Source organism: Meles meles, chromosome 11 (assembly GCF_922984935.1).
Source record: "Meles meles chromosome 11, mMelMel3.1 paternal haplotype, whole genome shotgun sequence".
NCBI lineage: Eukaryota > Metazoa > Chordata > Mammalia > Carnivora > Mustelidae > Meles > Meles meles.
This window is the reverse complement of record NC_060076.1, coordinates 36,731,865-36,754,271: the sequence shown is the minus strand read 5'-3', so window position 1 is coordinate 36,754,271 and position 22,407 is coordinate 36,731,865. Positions and strand designations below refer to the sequence as shown.

At 41.1% G+C, this 22,407-nt stretch overlaps 1 protein-coding gene across 3 annotated transcripts in view; it reads left to right on the top strand.

The window, feature by feature from the left end:
- Positions 1–22,407, top strand: part of RUSC2 (RUN and SH3 domain containing 2) — a 74,261-nt gene that overhangs the window by 30,906 nt on the left and 20,948 nt on the right. Inside the window, exon 1 of one of the 3 annotated variants that reach the window (XM_046022237.1) lies at positions 19,085–19,536. The exons of the other annotated variants lie outside the window; for them this stretch is intronic. The gene's annotated coding sequence lies outside the window, so the exon portion shown is untranslated. Of the gene's footprint in view, positions 1–19,084; positions 19,537–22,407 lie in introns of those variants that run through there. 3 annotated transcript variants of the gene reach the window in all.

Genomic DNA, 22,407 nt, shown 5'->3' with positions numbered 1-22,407 from the left:
CACTGCTCTAACCCTTGTCTCACATGCTAAAATGTTTTCTTGCTTCTTTAGCCCTCTGAAGAGGCATGTTGGCAATGATTTTAACAAAATTATGAGCCCCTCAAGTTGGGCTCTTAAATAGTGCTTATACACAGTAGGATGTTTGTGGTTTGTTTTCTTGCTTCCTTAACTAACTCCCGGGATGATATTAATTAATGGCCTTGGGATGCTTCTAAATCAGGGAGAAGTATACAGTAGTCATCGAAAGTTTTACTTTCCATGGTTTCAGTTAACCCATGCATGTTCAACCATGGTCCTTCTGGAAGCAGATGATCTTCCTCCTCCTGACAGTTGTCAAAGGGTCAGTAGCCGAAAGCTCTATCACAGTGCCTGTGTCTTTCATCTTACTTCATCTTATCACAGAGGCATTTTACCATCTTCCATCAATACAAGAAGGGTAAGTGCAGCACAGTAAGATATATTGAGAGAGACCTTATTCACCTAACTTTTATTATAGGATATTAAAATTGCTCTGTTTTATTATCAGTTATTGTTGTTAATCTCTTGCTATGCCTGATTTACAAATTAAACTTCCATAGGTATGTATAGGGAAAAAGCATGATATATATAGGGTTTGGTGCTATCCACGGTTTCAGGCATTCACAAGGGGTCTTAGAACAGAACCCCTACAGATAAAGGGGGACTACTGCATAGTATGTCATTAGTTTATTTGATTTGTTATGATTTGACCACTTCTGACCTTTCCTGCTGGAATCAGTCATGCAATTTCTGGTGAAAACATGGCTAAAGTTGTTGCCTAACATAAGGTTGTTGCTGGTGTAGAGGATATCTGACTAGGTCATAGGCAAAAGTACTTCCTGTTGATTTCCAAAGAAGAGTGTCCTGAGGTAGGCAGAGCAATTATTGGGAAAGACTTGGGACAGAGGTCTAGTAAGATTACATAGTCTTATCTATTTTTAAATACTGCTTGCTTTCACTAAAAATTACCTGCCTAGATAGTTTCTAGAACTGTCCAGTGTCTTGACTGTGGAAAATGCAGATCTTTTTCTTTACTGAGGTGCACTTAGAACAACATCCAAGCTGCTTGTCTGCAGCCTCCAGTATACATCTAAATATCTTTTTGGGTTTGTTTGTTTGTTTTGCTTTGTTTATAACTAACATGTTTTATGAAAGTCATAAATACATTTAGTTAAAAAAAAACAGATAATAGAAAAAGGACATTTAGTGGGAAGAGTGGCAAAACCCAAATAGTTTGCAAGTTAGTTAACAGTAATGTGTTCAATGTTAATTTCTTTGTTTTAATAAATGTATGAGGATTATGTAAAATAGTAACAGGGAACCGGTTGAAGGACACACAGGAACTCTCTGAACAATCTTAGATACTTCAAAAGTTATTTCAAAATAGTGAATTTGGGGGCACCTGGTGGTTCAGTCAGGTAAGCATCCAACTCTTCATTTCAGCTCAGGTCTTGATTTCAGGGTTGTGAGTTCAAGCCCCACGTTGTGCTCCATGCTGGGCCTGGAGCCTACTTAAAAAAATTAAAATAAAATAAAATAAATAGTTAATTTTCTAAAATTGAAAATTATTCCAAAATAAATAATTTTAAAGAGTTTGTACACAGCAATAAAGGTCTTCACAATAAAAAAAAGCCAAACAATGCCAGATACGAGACAATCTGATCATCAAAATCAATATCAACAATAGGTTACAACCCGTTCAGTTTTTTAAAAAGTCCATGATTCTATACGATACCAAAGGGAGGGAGGGAGGGAGAGAGGGAGGAAAGAAGAAAAGAAATTTTTTCTGTATTAGAATGCCAACTAATAAATGTAGAAAGAGTAATAGCTGATTCAAGCAAAAATCATCAATGGATGTTAGCATTTAAAAAAAAATTTTTTTTAAAGATTTTATTTATTGGGACACCTGGGTGGCTCAGTTGGTTAAGCTGCTGCCTTCGGCTCAGGTCATGATCCCAGCGTCCCGGGATGAGTCCCACATCAGGCTCCTTGCTCAGCGGGAGCCTGCTTCTCCCTCTGCCTCTCTGCCTGCCACTCTGTCTGCCTGTGCTCACTCTGAGAAATAAATAAATAAAATCTTTAAAAAAAAAAACAACCTATTAAAAAAAAAGATTTTATTTATTGAGAGAGAGAGACAGAAGGAGCAGGGCGGGGAGTGTGCAGAGGGAGAGGGAGAAGCAGGCTTCCTGCTGAGCAGGGAACCAGACATAGGGCTGATCCCAGGACCCTGAGATCATGACTTAAGCCGAAGGCAGATGCTTAACTGACCCACCCCAGGTGCCCCAGATGCTAGCATTTTATTTTTATTTTTTTTTAAATTTTACTTACTTATTTGTCGAGAGAGAGAGGGAAAGAGAGCGAGTGAGCACAGGCAGACAGAGTGGCAGGCAGAGGCAGAGGGAGAAGCAGGCTCCCCGCCAAGCAAGGAGCCCGATGTGGGACTCGATCCCAGGACGCTGGGATCATGACCTGAGCGGAAGGCAGCCGCTCAACCAACTGAGCCACCCAGGCGTCCTGATGCTAGCATTTTTAAAGAGCAGTATCAATGCTTTACATTTCCATAAAACACTTATAGTTTATAAAGCACTTTCACACACTGTTTTGAGTAAGCTACTGTTCACATCTGTAGCTGGGGGTGTAATGTGTCTCCTTTAACCTTCACATTCTTTTTTTCCACCTTGTGACACACGCCCCCCCCCCCCCATTAAAATAGCCTGGACCAGGAATAGGAATGGTTAGTAGCCAGTGGTTATATTCATTTATGTTTTATTTTTACCACCCCTAGATCTCTGGCTATTTGATTATCTTTGAGATTTTATCCTGTATTTAAAACATTTCACACATAAACACATAGCTTGTATTCAGTATCTGACATTTTTAATACCTGAATTGCTTGTAGTTTAAATCTGTTATTTGTTGTTTTCTCTGTTATTCATTCGTGGTGTTTTGCTTCCATGTGTATTTGTGATCTTTGATACAAATTTTTGTTTGCTCTTTAATTTTGAGAATCTTATCTAGTTAAGGTGGGGTAGTTTCCTCCAGTGAAACTTTGTATCTGCTTCTTCCCCAGAATTGGGGGGAGAGGAACCACTAGCCCTGAATCACTTGGACATACTTCAAGGGTCTCAGCTTAATGTGGGAGTCTCAGGTTTGACCCCCAACCTTTATTGGTCCAGAGCTTGTCATTTTGAACACAATGAGAATGTTTTGGGAATTGGCCCACAAGGAACCTTGGCCCTCCTCCTTGTTTACTCCATAGCTCATGATTTTTTCCCCTTTAAGGAGTAGCCTGGGAGATTTCTCCTATTTACTGTGAGCCCTGAAATGTTTTCGAAGGTATATGTTCTACAGGATCTAGGTTTTTTTGCAGTAGAAAGGACTCCCTTAATATCTTGTTCACCATATTCAAGAAGAAGAAGTCTCTTTATATCTTTTGATATCATATGTTTTTTAATTAGCTTTTAAGCCTTTTTCTACACAGCCGTCATAAATACCAATCCTATTTGGATATTTCGGATATTTTTAATTTTTTGCTGCAGTGAACATCATTGTAGAAATGTCAGGTAAATCAGGGGTTGAGGATATTGAGAAAAAGTATAACTGTTATTGTGGGCATGGGTTCCAAATTCAAATGCTTTATAGGATCCTGGCAAATAATGCAGATGAATAAAATGAACCAGTGAAGCTGCAAAAGACCATAAGAAGTGGTGGGAACATGTCAACCTGAAGGGCACATGCCTATCTTATGAAGGCAGCGCTTCTCAACTCCAGTCAGTGGTTACCATCTAGAAATGAGAGCCTGGTATGGTCAGTTCGGATTCTTCAAGCAAGACAAACTGGAAATCCAGATGATGATGATGATGATGATGATGATGATTTTTTTTTTTTCTTTAAGAAATCTCCAAAATGTTTTGGGGGCATTTTGACTGCAAGCCACATAAAACTTGTTGACACAAAAGATGTGACTTTGCAGTGTATGTTCTAGGAACATAACAGAATAAATGGTAGGAAATTGCTTGCTGAAGACACAGTTGCTTAGTCATCTTTCCATCCTCAGTATGAAAATTGAGAGAAATGAGAGGTTAAGAGTTTAAGATCTTGGCATTGAGATTTTTTTTTTTTTTAATAAGGCTCAGCCTTTTGGTTTTCAATCTATCTTCTCCCTTCCCTCCCCTCCTGTCCCTTCCCCTCCCCTCAGCTCAAGGTTGCAGGGAGTGCCAAGGGAAATAGGAAGAGAGCATTCCAGGTATCTTCCCAGTGGAAAGCCAAAACTCAGAATTCTTAATAAATTTGGCATGTGAGAGAACATGATTGAATAAGTAGGAAGGAACTTTGAATGTTGCATTAAGGAATTTGGATTATCCTGTAGGCAATAGGGAGTCGTGAAGACTTCTTAGTAATAAGGAGACATATTGAAGACAGTGCTTTGAGGAGGTTAATCTGTGTCATCATATAGGATAGCTGGGAGGAAGGAGCCGGAATGAAAGCCATAAAACTAGTAGAAAGACTATATGATAGTTCAGAGGAGAGATAGTACAGATCTGAATTAGAACAATAGGAGCAGGGTGGGAACTTGAGAGGCAATATAATGAGTGGTTAAGAACACTGACTTTGGAATCAGACAGATCTGTATCTGAATCCCAGATTCGATATTTACTGTGTTACCTTGGGAAAATGATTTAACATCCCTGAGCCTCATTTCTCATCCATAAAATAGAAATAATAATACTTAGCTTAAAGAGTGGTTATATAGATTAAATGAGATGATGTAAGTAAGTGCTTAGTATAATAGTTGAAATATAGTAAAAGTACAATTAATTATTAGATCCATGCCTAAAACACTGGAAAAAAGATTCAGCATGACTTAGTTGATTGTCTGAATATAAAGAGAAAGTCCAGATGACTCTTGGTGTTTTCAAGCTTGTGTTACTGATGGTTCAAAGAAAGCTGATTTAAAATAGAAAAATCAGGGGGGGCGCCTGGGTGGCTCAGTGGGTTAAAGCCTCTGCCTTTGGCTCAGGTCATGATCCCAGGGTCTTGGGATCGAGCCCCGCAACCGGCTCTCTGCTCAGCAGGGAGCCTGCTTCCCTTCCTCTCTCTCTGCCTGCCTCTCTGCCTACCTGTGATCTCTGTCAAATAAATAAATAAAATCTTTAATAAAATAAAATAGAAAAATCAGGGGCACCTGGGTGGCTCAGTTTGGGTTAAGCCTCTGCCTTCAGCTCAGGTCATGATCTCAGGGTACTGGGATTGAGCCCCGCATCTGGCTCTCTGCTCAGCAGGGTGCCTGCTTCCTTCTCTCTCTCTGCCTGCCTCACTGCCTACTTGTGACCTCTGTCAAATAAATAAATAAATAAATAAATAAGGAAAAAAAATAGAAAAATCAGTTTGACTTTAGATATGTGGAATTTGAGGTAATGGAAGAAGTGTATAGTAGGCTATTAGAGATTTGATTCTGGAAATTCTGGTGGAATGTAAGATTTGGAAATCAGCAGCATAGTGGGAAGGGCCAAACACTTCTCAAGTTGGAAAGACTTCACCTCTGAGCCTTGCTATAAATCTACGGTTTTTTTCCACTGTTATTTTTAAAATCTTACAATTTGAGTAAAGTTGACTATAAATCTACATTTATATGTGTGACAGGTATTTTTTAAATTTTTTAAATTTAAATTCAGTTAACTAACGTATAATGTATCAGTGATTCATCAGTCTTATATAGTACCCAGTATTCATTACATCACATGCCCTCCTTAATGTCCAACATCACTAGTTAATCCATCCTCCCACCCACCACCCCTCCAGCAACCCTTAGTTTTTCCTGTGATTAAGAGTCTCTCTCTCGGGGCGCCTGGGTGGCTCAGTGGCTTAAAGCCTCTGCCTTCAGCTCGGGTCATGATCCCAGGGTCATGGGATCGAGCCCCGCATCAGGCTCTCTGCTCAGCAGGGAGCCTGCTTCCACCTCTCTCTCTATCTGCCTCTCTGCCTACTTGTGATCTCTGTCTGTCAAATAAATAAATAAAATCTTTAAAAAAATTAAAAAAAATAAAAATAAAAAAAAAAGTCTCTCTCTCTCTCTCTCTCTCTTTTTTTTTAAGATTTTATTTATTTCTTTGACAAAGAGAGACACAGCCAGAGGGAGCACAAGCAGGGGAAGTAGGAGAGGAAGAATCAGTCTCCCCACCGAGCAGGAAGCCTGATGTGAGGCTCTCCTGGGATCTTGACCTGAGCCAAAGGCAGACGCTCAATTACTGAGCCACCCAGCCGCCACAGATTAAGAGTCTCTTACGGTTTGTCTCCCTCTCTTATTTCATCTTGTTTTATTTTTTCCTCTCTTCCCCTATGATCCTGTTTTTTTCTTAAATTCCACATTTATGAGTGAGATAGTATACTTGTCTTTCTCTGATTGACTTATTTTGCTTAGCATAATACCCTCTAGTTCCATCCAGATCATTACGAATGGCAAGATTTTATAATTTTTTTTGATGGCTGAGTTTTCCATTATACACACACCCACACCCACCCACCCACACACACATACCACGTGTTTATCCATTCATCTGTCTTGGACATCTGGCCTCTTTCCATATTTTGCCTGTTATGAACATAGCTGCTATAAACATTGGAGTGCAGGTGCCCCTTTGGATCACAACATTTGTATCTATGCGGTAAATACCCAGTAGTGCAACTGCTGGGTTGTAGGGTAGTTCTGTTTTCAACTTTTGAGGAACCTCCATACTGTTTCCCAGAATGGCTGTACCAGCTTGCATTCCCACTAGTAAGATAAGATGGTTTCCCCCTTCTTTGCATCCTTGTCAACATCTGTAGTTTCCTGACTTGTTAATTTTATCCATTCTGACTGCTGTGAGGTTGTATCTCATTGTGGTTTAGATTTGTATTTCCCTGATGCTGAGTGATGTTGAGCATTTTTTTCATGGATCTGTTGGCCATTTGTATGTCTTCTTTGGAGAAATGTCTGTTCATGTCTTCTGCCCATTTCTTGATTGGAGTTTAATAAGTTCTTTAGAGACTTTGGATACTAGCCCTTTATCTGATAAGTCATTTGCCAGTAACTTCTCCCATTCTGTCACGTGTCTTTCGTTTTGTTGACTGTTTCCTTTGCTGGGCGAAAGCTTTTTATCTTGATGAAATCCCAATAGTTCATTTTTGCCTTTGTTTCCCTTGCCTTTGGAGAGGTGTCTAGAAGTTGCTGTTGCTGCTGTGTTCTCCTCTAGGCTTTCGATGGATTCCTGTCTTACATTTAGGTCTTTAATCCATTTTTGAGTCTGTTTTTGTGTATGGCATAAGGAAATTCATTCTTCTGCATGTGGCTGTCCAATATTCTCAACACCATTTGTTGAAGAGACTGCCTTTGTTCTATTGGATATTCTCTCCTGCTTTGTCAAAGATTAGTTGACCATAGAGTTGAGGGTCCATTTCTGTGTTCTATATTCTGTTCCATTGATCTTTGTACATATTTTTGTGCCAGTACCATACTGTCTTGATGATTACAGCTTTGTAATAGACCTTGACGTCTGGAATTGTGATGCCTCCAGCTTTGGTTTTCTGTTTCAACATTCCTTTGGTTATTTGGGACCTTTTCCAAATAAATTTTAGTTTGCTTGTTTCATCTCTGAAAAATGCTGATGGTATTTTGATAGGGATTGAACTGAATGTATAGATTGATTTGGGTAGCATAGACATTGTAACAATATTTGTTCTTCCTATCCATGGGTTAGTTATTTGTGTCTTCCTCATTTTCTTTCATTTATTTGTGTCTTCCTCAATTTCTTTCATAAGTGTTCTGTAGTTTTCAGAGTACAGATCCTTTACCTTTTTGGTTAGGTTTATTCCTAGGTATCTTATGGTTTTTGGTGCAGTTGTAAATGGGATCAGTTCCTTGATTTTTTCTTTCTTCTGTCTCATTGCTGGTGTATAAAATGCATCTGACTTCTGTGCATTGATTTTATATCCTGTGACTTTGCCAAATTCCTGTATCAGTTTTAGCAAATTTTTGGTGGCGTCTTTTGGATTTTCTACATAGAGAGAGTATCATGTCATCTACGAAGCATGAAAATTTGACCTCTTTGTCAATCTGTATGCCTTTTATTTCTTTTTCTTGTCTGATTGCTGAGGCTATGACTTCTAGTACTTGTTGAACAGCAGTGGGGAGAGTCAACATCCTTGTCATGTTCCTGACCTTGGGGGAAAAGCTCTCAGTTTTTCCCCATTGAGGATGACATTTGGTGTGGGTCTTTCCTACATGGCTTTTATGATGAGGTATGTTCCCTCTGTTCTTGCACATCGGAGAGTTTTTATCAGGAAAAACTGTATTATATGCTGTATTTTGTCAAATGCCTTTTCTGCATCTATTGAGAGGATTATCTTGTCCTTTCTTTTATTAATGTGGTTGATTGATTGATTGATTGATTGATTTGCAAATGTTGAACCACCCCTGCAGCCCAGGAATAAATCCCACTTTGTATGGTGAATAATCCCTGTAATGTATTATTGGATCCTATTAGCTAGTATCTTGGTAAGAATTTTTGCTTCTGTGTTTATCAGGGATATTGGTCTGTAATTCTTCATTTTAGTGTGCCTTTGTCTGGTTTTGGGATCAAGGTAATGCTGGCCTCATAGGATGAGTTTGGAAGTTTTCTTTTCATTTCTATCTTCTGGAACAGTTTAAAAAGAATAGGTGTTCAGAATTCTTCAGATGTTTGGTAGAATTCCTCTGGGAAGCCATCTGACCCTGGACTCTTGTTTGTTGGGAGATTTTTGATTACTGATTCAATTTATTTGCTAGTTATGGGTCTGTTCAGCTTTTCTGCTTCCTCTTGTTTCAGTTTTGGTAGTGTATATGTCTCTAGGAATGCGTCCGTTTTTTCCAGATTGCCTAACTTGTTGGTGTATAGTTGGTCATAATATGTTCTTATAATGGTTTGTATTTCTTCAGTATTGGTTTTGATCTCTCCTCTTTCATTCTTTTTAGTAAGTCTGCAAGGGGGTTGTCAATCTTATTTATTCTTTCAAAGAACCAGCTCCTAGTTTTGTTGATCTGCTCAAATGTTCTTTGGCTTCTGTTTCATTGATATCTGCTCTAATCTTTATTATTTCTCTTCTTCTGCTGGGTTTAGACTTTATTTGCTATTCTTTACCAGCTTCTTTAGGTTTACAATTAGGTTGTGTACTTGAGACCTTTCTTGTTTCTTGAAAAAGACTTGTATTGCTATATACTTCCGTCCTAGGACTGTCTTTGCTGCATCCTAAAGGTTTTGAACAGTTTTATTTTCATTTGCATTTGTTTCCATGAATTTTTTTAATTCTTCTTTAATTTCCTAGTTCACCTGTCCATTCTTTAGTAGGATGCTCTTTCACCTCCATGTATTTGAGACGTTTCCAAATTGATTGAGTTCCAGTTTCAAAGTACTGTGGTCTAAAAATGTGCAGGGAATAATCCCAATCTTTTGGTACTGGTTGAGACCTGATTTGTGACCCAGTATGTTATCTATTCTGGAGAATGTCCCATGTGCACTTGAGAAGAATGTGTATTCTGTTGCTTTAGGATGGAACACTCTGAATATATCTGTGAAGTCCATCTGGCCCAGTTGTCATTCAAAGTCCTTGTTTCCTTGTTGATCTGCCCGTTGCAGTGAGTGTGGTGTTAAAGTCTCTTACTATTATTGTATTATTATCAATGTGTTTTTATTAAACAATGAAGAAAGACTGATATAAGAAGAGGCACTAGAAAGATTGGTATTACAGAAGCCAAAGGGAGAAGAGGGTTTCAAAAGGAGAAGATAGCTAAGTATCAGAAAATTTAAGTAATATAAGTTCAAAATTAAACTAGTTCAGATAGTCTAAGTATTATAAGAAGATAGACTTCTGGTGGTTAAGAAATGGTTAAGGAGAAACTAAAGTTAATATAGTCTATTTTTTTTTAAATATAGTCTATTTTTAAAGAAATTTTGTGTTTATTATTTTTTTAAAGATTTTATTTATTTATTTATTTGACAGAGAGAGAGAGAGATCACAAGCAGGCAGAGAGGCAGGCAGAGAGAGAGGGGGAAGCAGGCTCCCGGCCGAGCAGAGAGCCCGATGTGGGGCTCGATCCCAGGACCTTGAGATTGTGACCTGAGCTGAAGGCAGAGGCTTAACCCACTGAGCCACCCAGGTGCCCCGAACTTTTGTGTTTAAAAAAAAAAAAAAAAAGAAAGAGGGAATTGTCTGAGGTTCTTGGGTTGACATGCCAGCGATGCTGGAGATGCCACTTTCTGTACACCTGAAATTCCACCATCCCCACCCAGTTACAGAGGCTTCAAAAACTTCTGTCTCTGTGGAGCTGACCAACCCTGTTCACTGGGCTGCTGCTTTTTGTTTTTAACAGTTTTATTGAGATATAATGGAGGTACCGTGTTTCATCATTTAAAGTATACAATTTAGTTGTTTTTAGCAAGTTCACTCTTTGAGCAACCATCACCATAATCTAATTTTAGAACATTTGCATTATGCCACAAAGAAATCCCATACCTATTAATAATCAATCTCTATTTTCCCCTTCCCAAGTCCCTGGCAACCACTAACCTACTTTTTTTTTTTTTTTAAAGATTTTATTTATTTATTTGACAGAGAGAGATCACAAGTAGGCAGAGAGGCAGGCAGAGAGAGAGGAGGAACAGTCTCCCTGCAGAGCAGAGAGCCCGATGCGGGGCTCGATCCCAGGACCCTGAGATCATGACCTGAGCCGAAGGCAGCGGCTTAATCCACTGAGCCACCCAGGCGCCCCCACTAACCTACTTTTTGTCTCCATTGATTTGCCTAATCTGGACATTTCATATAAATGCGGTCAAACCATATGTGACCTTTTGTATTTGGCTTCTTTCACTTAGCATAATGTTTTCAAGGTTCATCTGTGTTATAATGTGTTTTGGTATTTCATTCTTTTTTTTTGTTGAATAATACTCCATTTTATGAACATACTACATTTTATTTATCAATCTATTGAAAGGCACTGAGGTTGTTTGCACTTTTTGGCTATCATGAATACTGCTGTGAACATTCATATACAAGCTTTTTTTTTTAAGAGTTTTTATTTATTTATTTATTTATTTGACTGAGAGAGAGATCACAAGTAGGCAGAGAGAGAAGCGGAAGCAGGCTCCCTGCTGAGCAGAGAGCCAGATGCAGGGCTCAATCCCAGGATCCTGAAATCATGACCTGAGCGGAAGGCGGAGGTTTAACCCACTGAGCCACCCAGGCGTCCCCATATACAAGCTTTTGTGTGAACATATGTTTTCATTTCTTATCTAGGATAAGTATATATCTAGGAGTAGAATTTCTGGGTCATATGGTAACTCTATATTTAACATTTCAAGGAACTTCCAGACTGTTTTCCAAAGTAATTACACCATTTTACAATCCTCCCAGCGATGTATGAGGGTTCTGATTTCTCTACATCATCAACACTTGTTATTATCTGTCTTTAGATTTTAGCCATTCTAGTAGGGTGGTATCTCATTTTAATTTTGGCTTGCACTTCCCTAATAACAAATGATGTTGTGATTCTTTTAATGTGTTTGTTGACCATTTTTATGTCTTCTTTGAAGAAATATCTATTCAGATCCTCTGCCCATTTTTTAATTGAGTTATATATCTTTTTATTCTTGAGTTTTGAGAGTTTTTCATATATTCTGGAGAGAAATCCCTTATCAGAAAATTGATTTGCAAGTATTTTCTCTCATCCTGTGGGTTTTTTTTTTTCATTATCTTGATTATGTCCTTTGAAGCACAAAAGCTTTAAATTCTCACAAAGTCCATTGTATCTATGTTTTCTTCTTTTTTTTTTTTAAAGATTTTTTATTTATTTCTTTGATAGACAGAGATTGCAAGTAGGCAGAGAGGCAGGCAGAGAGAGGCTGAAGCAGGCTCCCTGCCGAGCAGAGAGCCCGATGCAGAGTTCGATCCCAGGACCCCAGGATCATGACCTGAGCTGAAAGCAGAGACTTTAACCCACTGAGCCACCCAGGCACCCTATCTATGTTTTCTTTTGTCACTTGTACTTTTGGTATTGTGTCTAAGAATATATTGCCGAACTCAAGATTATGAAGAGTTATTACTTTTTTTTAAGCTTTCTTTTTTTTTTTTTTAATATATTTATTCATTTGACAGACAGAGATCACAAGTAAGCAGAGAGGCGGGCAGAGAGAGAGGGGGAAGCAGGCTCCCCACTGAGCAGGGATCCTGATTCGGGGCTCGATTCCAGGACCTTGAGATCGTGACCTGAGCCGAAGGCAGAGGCTTTAACCTAAGTTTCTTTTAATAGACCACCCCCCCCCCCCATGAATAGCAGGGTCTTCTAAGCCTTTTGAGTCAGATCTGTCTACCACTCACTCTCATTTACACTCAAGGCATATTTCTTTTACACTACTCTCATCCAGCAAGATTTGGACTAACCACCTTGTATCTGCCAACCACTGTGCTAGGTTTGTGGGAAACACAGAACAAAAATGATTCTGTCCTACACACTGGGTATTGGGCAAAGATGAATTTAACTGGGGCAGCTGGGTGGCTCAGTGGGTTAAAGCCTCTGCCTTCAGCTCAGGTCATGATCTCAGAGTGGTGGGATCAAGCCCCGCATCAGGCTCTCTGCTCAGCAGGGAGCCTGCTTCCTCCTCTCCCTCTGCCTGCCTCTCTGCCTACTTGTGATCTCTCTCTGCTGAATAAATAAATAAAAATTTTTTAAAAAGATGAGTTTAACTTGGATTTTGTAGTCAAAAGAGACATTAAGGTAGATATGAAAAAAGAACATTAAACACATCAATGGACAAATGATTTATTTAATAAAACTTCATAGACTGATACTACTTTTTTATGAAGTTTGCATCAGTATACAATGAAATGAGAAAAATAATGACAATATGCTTTCTCTTATGCAATGATTATAGTTGATGTGAAGTTTTATTATTATTTTTTAAATGATGCTGTTTGGCAGTGTAAGAAATTAGCAATCCCATATAGATCTACTGGTTTTTGTGGGATTCTTTTCTTGTCTGTAAAACCAACAACCTGTAGCCACAGGTTCAGAAGACAGGGAGATCATTTCTGGCAGTGAAGACTTGATGAAGGAACTGATTTGAGCCTTGTGGAATTTGGATAATTCTGAATACAGGCAAGTGTAACAGGTAGGAGAATGTGAATAAGGGTGGCAGAGTGGAAATGAGATTATGAAACAGGTTTGAAGGACTACATGATGGGGTGTCAGAAGTAAGTTTGTGTAGAGAGAGAGAGAGTAGATAGATAGCCAAGATGGAGGACCTTGAAAGCAAAAATGAGTCTGAACTTGATTCTCTGGTTAATGGGAAACCATTAAAAGGGGCAAGAGGAGTGACGTATTGAAGAAAGATGGTACTTTAAAGAGATGAATCTGGCAGTTGTGGAAGGTAAATTGCAAGTGAAAATACTAGTTAGGAGCCAGTTGAGGTTTATAGTGTGACAAAATTTTTTTGTTGTTGCTAACCAGAAAATAATTTGATCTTTCATCAAAAGCACTATAGATTTTTAGTTACACCTGGGTGGCTTAGTGGGTTAAGGCTCTGCTTTGGCTCAGGTCATGATCTCAGGGTCCTGGGATCAAGACCCGTGTCGGGCTCTCCACTCAGCGGGGAACCTGCTTCCCCCTCTCTCTCTCTCTGCCTGCCTCTCTGCCTTCTTGTGATCTCTCTCTCTCTCTCTGTCAAATGAATTTTTAAAAAAATCTTAAAAAAAAAAAAAAGAACTACAGATTTTTAGCAGTAGGGGGTAGAAAGTAGGTGATGATATGGTGAAATAAGCCAAGCATTGAAAATTTGAAAGTTACCAACATTTCCTAAGTAGTGGCTGTCCAATGTATACATGGCTTAGCCTCACAGAAATTTCAGGGAACAAGATCCTGGACCTAGAAATCTTATAGTAAGAAGCTAGAAGTCCAAGCACTTGGTCATGGAGAATGACTTTGTCCTACCCTAAAGTTGCTTATTCAACCCACTTTGAGGTGTCTGTCAGGGGAGAGGGAAGTACAGCTATACTCAGAGATATTGTAGGTTCTGTTCCAGATCACCACGATAAAATGAATGTTGCAAAAAAGAAGCCAAATGAATATTTTGGTTTCCCAGTGCATATGAAAATTATGTTTTTACTATACTATAGTCTGTTAAGTCTGCAATAGCATTATGTCTTTTAAAATGTACACACCTTAATTAAAAAATACTTTATTGCTGGGGCACCTGGGTGGCTCAGTTGGTTAAGCAACTGCCTTTGGCTCGGTCATGATTCTGGAGTCCCGGGATCAAGTCCTGCATTAGGTTCGTTGCTCTCTCCCTCTGACCTCTCCACTCTCATGTTCTCTCGCTCTCTCTCATTCTCTCTCTCTCTCAAATAAATAAATAAAATCTTTTAAAAAAATACTTTATTGCTAAAAATATCAGCCATCATCTGAGCTTTCAGTAAGTTGGAATCTTTTTGCTGGCGGAAAGTCTTTCCCTCAATATTGAGGGCTGCTGACTGATAAGGGTGGTGGTTGCTGAAGGCTGGGGTGGCTGTGGCAAGTTCTTAAACTAAGACAATAAAAGGGGCATCGGGGTGGCTCAGTCTGTTAAACATCTGACTTTGGCTCAGGTTGTCATCTCAGGCTCCTGGCATCAAACCCCACATTAGGCTCCCTGGTTAGCTGTAGGAATCTGCTTGTCTCTCTGCCCACCCACCCCCAACTTGTGCTCATGCGTGGGTGTTCTCTCTCTCTCTCTCTCTCTCTCTCTCTCAAATAAATAAATAAAATCTTGGGCTCCTGGGTGGCTCAGTGGGTTAAGCCGCTGCCTTCGGCTCAGGTCATGATCTCAGGGTCCTGGGATCGAGTCCCGCATCGGCTCTCTGCTCAGCAGGGAGTCTGCTTCCCTTCCCTCTCTCTCTCTGCCTGCCTCTCTATCTACTTGTGATCTCTCTCTGTCAAATAAATAAAGAAAATCTTAAAAAAAAAATGTATTATCCCTTAAAAATAAATAAATAAATAAATAAATAAATAAAATCTTAAAAAAAAAATAGGATAGTGAAGTTTACCGCACAATTGACTCTTCCTTTCACAAGCAATTTCTCAGTAGCATTTGATGTTGTCTGATAGTGTTTTACCCACAGTAGAACTTCTTTTGAAATTGGAGTCCATTCTCTCAAACTTTGCTGCTGCTTTATTAACTAAGTTTATGTAATTTCTAAATTCTTTGTTGTCATTTCAGCAGAATTCACAGCATCTCCACCAGGAGTAGATTCCATCTCAAGAAACCACTTTCTTTGCTCATCCATAAAGAGCAACTCCTCATCTATTAAAGTTTTATCCTGAGATTATAGCAATTCAGACACATCTTTAAGCTCCACTTCTAATTCTAGTTCTCTTGCTATTTCCATCATATCTGCACTTCCTTCCTTCACTAAAGTGTTGAACTTCCTCAAAGTCATCCTTTGGGTTTGGAATCAGCTTCTTCCAAACTCCTGTTAAATGTTGATATTTTGACCTCTTCCTGTAAATTACCAATGTTCTTAATGGCATCAGGAATGGTGAATCCTTTCCAGAAGGTCTTCAATTAACTTTGCCCAGATCAATCAAAGAAATCACCACCTATGGCAGTTATAGCCTGATGAAATAGATTTCTTAAACAGTAAAACTTGAAGGTGCCTGGGTGGCTCAGTCTGTTAAGTGTCTGCCTTCAGCTCAGGTCATGAACCCACGGAACTGGGATTGAGTTCCACATAGGGCTCCCTGCTCTGTGGGGGGCCTGCTTCTCCCTCTGCCTCTCTTTCTTTCTCTCATGAAAAAATAAAATCTTCAAGAAAATAAAATTTTAAAATTAAAAAAAAAAAAAAGGCTTGAAAGTTAAAATGACTCCTTGATCCATGGGCTGCGGGGTACTCCTTGATCCATGGGCTGCGGGGTGGATATTTTGTTAGCAGGCTTGAAAACAACATGTCATTGTACATCTCCATCAGAGCTCTTGGGTGACCAAGTGCCTTGTCAATGAGCGGTAATATTTCAAAAGGAATCTTTTTTCTGAGCAGGAGGTCTCAACAGTGGGCTTAAAATTAAGTTCAGCAAGCCATGTTGTAAACATGTGCTGTCATCCAGACTTTGTTCCATTTACAGAGCACAGGCAGACAGATTCAGCGGAATTCTTAAGGGCCTGGGATTTTCAGAATAGTGTGTCAACACAGTTTCAACTTAAAGTCACCAGCTGCATTAGCCCTGAGCAAGAGAGTCAACCTGTCCTTTTGTAGTTTGAAGCCAGGCATTGACTCCTCTCTCCTTTCTAACTCTGAAAGTCCTAGAAGGCATCTTCTTCCAGTAGAAGGCTGTTTCATCTTCATTGAAAATCCGTGGCTTAGTGGAGCCACCTTCATGAACGCTCTTAGCCGGACCTTCCAGACCTTGCTGCAGCTTCTGCATCAGCACCTGTGGCCTCGCCTCGCCCTTTGATGTTACAGAGACGGCTTCGTTCCTTAGACCTCAGGAAGCAATCCCTGCTAGCTTCCAGCTTTCTCCTGATGCTTCCTCACCTCTCCCAGCCATCACAGAACTGAAGAGTTAGGGCCTTGCTCTGGATGAGGCTTTGGCTTAAAGGACTGTTGTGGCTGGTTTGATCTTGTATCCAGACCACTGAAACTTTCTCCATAGCAACAATAAGTCTCTTGCTTTCTAATGATTCATATGAAAAGTGCTACTCATGCTACAGCAGAGTAGCACTTTTTTTTTTTTTAAGATTTTATTTATTTGACAGAGAGAGATCACAAGTAGGCAGAGAGGCAAGCAGAGAGAGAGGAGGAAGCAGGCTCCCTGCCGAGCTGAGAGCCCGATGTGGACTCGATCCCAGGACCTGGGATCATGACCTGAGCTGAAGGCAGAGGCTTAACCCACTGAGCCACCCAGGTGCCCCCAGAGTAGCACTTTAATTTCCTTCCAGAACTTCCTTTTGCATTTACAACTTAGATAAGCATTTGGCACAGAGGCCTACCTTTTGGCCTGTCTCAGCTTTCAAAATGCCTTCCTCACTAGCTTAATCATTTCTAGATTTTAATTTAAAGTAAGAGCTGTACAACTTTTCCTTTCACTTGAAAACCATGAAGCCATCTTAGGGTTTTTAATTGGCCTAATTCCAATATTGTGTCTCAGGGAAGAGGGAGGCCCACAGGGAAGGGGAGATACAGGTGAGTAGCCAGTGAATAGAGCAGTCAGAACACATACAACATTGGGGCGCCTGGGTGACTCAGTGGGTTAAAGCCTCTGCCTTCGGCTCAGGTCATGATCCCAGGGTCCTGGGATCGAGCCCCACATCGGGCTCTCTGCTCTGTGGGGAGCCTGCTTCCTCCTCTCTCTCTCTGCCTGCCCCTCTGCCTACTTGTGATCTCTGTCTGTCAAATAAATAAATAAAATCTTTAAAAAAAAAAAAAAAGAACACATACAACATTTATGAAGTTCGCTATCTTATATGGGTATGATTCATGGCATCCCAAAATAATTCACAATAGATTTATTTCAAGAATCACTGATCACAAGTCACCATAACAAATATAGTCATAATGAAAAAGTTTGAAATATTGTGAGAATTCTGAAATATGACACAGAGACACAAATTGAGTAAATGATGTTAATGGCACCGAGAGCCTTGCTCCACAGAGTGTTTCCACAGACTTTCAATTTGTTTAAAAAAAAAAAAAAGTGGTATTGAAAACATAGCAAAACAAAGTCCAGTAAAAGGAGGTATGCTTGTACAGTGACACCATATCTGCCACTTTCAACTACCCTGTGAGGATCACTAATGGTTAGTTTTAGGAAGCAGACTCCCTTTCTCCTTCTCTTCCTCACTGTTTCTGCTTTATGGGATCATGGTGCCATGGCCCCTCAAAAAGTTAAAGGTTGGAGGTAGGTTTGGGGGTTCTTACCCGCTTCTGTTTCCTCTACAACTCTGTACCTCCCAGCATATCACCAGTGGCCTCATGGTCTCACAGGGAATAGAAGAAGCAATAAGGGAGAGAAACTACATCTCTTCTGTATCCTGAGTGGTGGCTGCTGTGGTCCCGGCCAGTGGACGCCAGGCTTCTTTCTAGGGACCTGAAATCCAAGGGCTTGGCTGTGGAATCACTGGTCAACACTGGGAGGAGACCTAGACAGGGCTAGTACTTGGGGGCCAAGCCCAGCTTTCTACTATCTCTGTGTTCAAGGGTACAGCAGGGAGTGGTGGCATGAAGTGGACAGTGTTGTTACTTGCTATACAGTTGGCTCTGGCTGTGACTTCTCCACTGTTCACTGATCCCCACAGAACTGCCCCAGAACCTGAGGAAGGTGGAGCTTACAAGAAGCGAAGGGCTCTATAGGTCTACAAGTAGAACTGAGATTTTTCTGTGGCTGAGGGGAGACCACTCCCTTTCCTTAGTCTTCCTTTCCCTAGGAAAAGAAGCTTCCTGGCCCCTCACCCTGGCCAAATGGATTCTGCCTCATCACAGGCCCAGCTGGGCCCCACTCGGCACATGTCCAAAAGCTAATGTAGGTGAAAGGGAAAGGTTCTATTCCGGCCACACTAACAGGCCTTCTGAAAATCCAGGGACTGAATTGGACCCTTGTTAGGAACGGGCCAGTTGCCAACTTGGTCCTCAGTCTCACTACCACCCAGTGTATAGAAGAAGCCTGCCTGTGGCCCAGTCTCCCTTTTTTTCTGAGACAGACCTCATTTCTCTGAAGAGGCACACCCTAAATTGCTTAGTGCTAAGTCCAGCTGGGATCCACAAGGACTCTGCCTGCTGGTAGATTGTTGACAGGTCCTTACAACCTCCCTTCAAGGTTCAGGAACCCCCTCCCAGGCTGGTTGCCCCACCCTGAGGCTAGTCTGGAATCTTAGTGAAAGGAAAAAGCTAGAAAACAAGGAGTCATTCAGAGTGGGTTGAAGAGAGGAGGGAGAGGTTTCTGGCTAAGATCTAAAAGGAGGGGCGTAAAGGAAGGAAGCTCTAAGCCTCTGCCCAGACTTTCCCTGAGACTCCTAAGGACAAGAGAGAAGCTAGGTAGGCCCAGATCTCTCCCTAATTTTCTTCTCTGCCTTTAGAGTTCTCAGCCTTCCAGCACTGCCTGCCCTCTGTGGCTGACTCCTTTCCTTCCCCTCCCCCCTCCCTGGGCTAAAGGGCCCACAGGGACTGACAGGGAGGGAGGCTGAGTGGCTGTACTGTGGGCATGCCTGCTCCTTTCCCTTCCCCCTTCCCTTAGCAGCAACGTCACCGCAGCACCAGTGGCAGCGGCGGCAGCAGCAGTGAGGATCCTGGGGCTGGGATTGCGCAGGCTCCCTGCATTAGCAACGATGCCATTGTATTAGCAGAAATCAGATCATAGGAAATCAGTTCAGTTCCCTCTGTGTGGTCCCGTGGAACAATGCCTCAGCTGGAACTGTCAAGGTAGAGCTTGGTTGGAGTGCAAAAGGAACAGAAGCCTCCGGGTACAGCTCAAGGCTCCTTACAGAGGTATGGCTCAGCGGAGCTGGGGGAGGGGCAGGGCAGAGACGCCAGGATAACCGATCAGCACATTTGGGCCCTGGTTTCTGAGGGTTGGCTTTGTCTTTCCGAAAGAGAGAGAGAGCGAGCAAGCGAGAAAGGGGGAGAGCATGAGAGCAAACATTAGCCGAGCTCATCCTTGCATATCTTTGGGCTGTGGTGCAGAGGCTTGGGCTAATGCTGTTTTGTCAAGAAGCAGATCCCCTCCTTCCTCTCTGGGCGTTTCTAATGAAGTACTATAGTGTGGGCCAGGGTGGAGGGGGTCAGATCTAAGAACAAAGGCTTGATGGGAGGAGACACCCCCAAACCTATTATAAGTTTATGATGGAGAAAATGCAGGGATTTGAGCAGCTTCCAGAGGAGGGGCTGGGAAACATCCAGCCCATTCTTTTTCCTCCATACAAAAACATACATACCCATGGACACACATATCTTCTGGTACCATGGAAGCCACTAGGCTCTCGGTAAGGATGGAATAAGAAAGAATGTTGACCAAGAGGCTCCACAGCCTATTGGGGTGCGCAGGGAGGTGGTCACTGTTATGCTGAGGGCACCTGACTTGTTACAATTGGTCTCCTTATACAGACCTAGATTCCTAACAGGAAGGGACCTGACCATAAGCTGATATTCCCAAATGCACCCTCTACCTCTCCTCCATCAGTTCTGCCACAGAGGGGACCCAGACAGGAAAAAGGTTATCCGTCCTACTGGTGCTCCTCATGGGACCTAAGGTCAAGGTCAGATTGTTAGAGATTAGCAACTGAGTACCACTGTCATCCCAGTCCTCCTTCAGAAGGCCAAAAAAAGAGGGAAGGCATTCAGTGACTGGCAGAGAGATGCTGATGACCAAAAACAGAGGAAACCTTTCTTCTGGAGTGTAGAACATTTTCCTGCCCAGAGTTACCTTATTGCTGAGCAGATAGAGTTCCTTAAATTCCCATTTCCATTGACCACCTTGGTGGATGATTCAAAAATATGCTAGTAGGAGTCAGTAGTTCCACTTTGTGCAAATATGTGGTTGGGGAATACTCTGGGAAGTTGTGGGAGGTTGTTAGTTCCCAGGAAGCATCTAGGAATGTGAACTACAGAAAAGGAAAAAGGGGCCTTGGGAACTATGAAGGGGACAGGGAGATGAGGACCAGGAGCTGCAATAGAAGGTGAATTGAAGACTGTTTAGTAACACTCATATTACTGGAGCAGTAATATTGAAGGGGACAATAGGTTTAGAGAATAGAGAAGTGGGTAAATACAAATTATGTAAGTGGAGGCTAGAGTGTGGGCCTATACAGGAAAGGTAGGAAGCAGCCTGGCAGGGTAAATGCCAGGACTTTAGGAAAAGGGTGTAGCCCTGATCATTTTCTTTGGGAGGCAGTTGTAGTGGAAAGAATTAAGAACTGAGCAGAATTGGGCAGACTTGAGTTTGTGTCCCATCTCAGCTGTGTAATTAAGAGCAGACTACTTAACTCTTGCTATGCTTCAGTTTTCTCATGTGTAAAATGGAAGTGATCATGCCTACTTTAAAAGATAGAGTGGTGGGCCACCTGGGTGGCTCAGTTGGCTAAGCATCTGACTCTTGCTTTCTCCTCAGGTTATGATCTCAGGGTCATTGAGTCCCACATTGGGTTCTGTGCCCAGCGGGGAGTCTGAGATTCTCTCTCTCCCTCTGCCCCTTCTCACCCGTCCCTCTCCCCCTAAAATAAATAAATAAATCTTTAAAAAGTTAATAGGGGAACTAGAGATGACATATGTAAATCACCTGGCATGCAAGAGATCAATGAATGATCACTAATAAGTAGTGTTATTATGATAGGCCAGGAGATACCAATTTGGGATGGGGGCCAGGAAAAGGGCTCTCATGGAAAGCTTATCCTGGTTCTAGAGAGCTAGACTTCCTCACTTGATGCTGGCTGAACCCACTACTATCTGTCTAGTAATCATAGCTAGAGGGCCCATCTTCTGAGAGCTTTCTTCCACTTTCTTCCTATTCTGGATTCTCTGTTCCTTCTGCATCTTCATCTTCGATGTCTCTCCACTAATCAGTACAGAATGAGTCTGGAATTAGCTCTTCTACCCCATTGTTTTCTCTTTTACTTTATTAGAGCTCATGGGCCACAGTATTAAACTTGTATTATTATAGAACAAGTTATTCCCAAGAAAGAAGTCTAAGAGGTATGTGCTCTGTGGTGTTTGAAATAAAGTCACATGTACAGTATACTCTCAATACACTCTTAACTGATCAAAAGGTAAGATTCCTGAGTCCTGTCTTAATCTGTCATTTATTCATTGAGTGATCTTGGACAACTCCTTTTGTCTTTCTGATTTTTGCCTTCCTCATTTTTTAAAATGAAAGTGGCTCTGCCTATTTTGCTGAGTTGTTGTAAAGATCAGTGAGACAACATATTTGTGGGCGGGGGGTGGGGGGAGAGGGCAGAGGCATGAGTACAAAATTGCATAGGATGTCTGCAGAACTTCACCTTAGTTGGCTGAGCTAGAGTTGTCCATGAAGGAACTCTTGGCAGGCATTTCCCTTGGTTGTGTGGAGATCAGGGGGGAATAAGACCTTCTCTAAGACACAAAAATAAAAAATGAATCGTAGTTTCATAGTTAAAATAGGATTCAACACAACCTAAATATAAAAACTAAAATTATATAGCTTTCAGGGGGGAAAAAGGGAAAATGTTTTTCATGATCTTGGGATAGGCAAAGACATTTTAGATAGGACATGAAAAGCTTTAACCATAAAAGAAAAAAAAGATAAATGTGATTTTATATAATTAAAAACTTCCCATTAATTGAAAAGCAAGATTAAGAAAACAAATGGGCAAGACAGGCTGAGAGAAA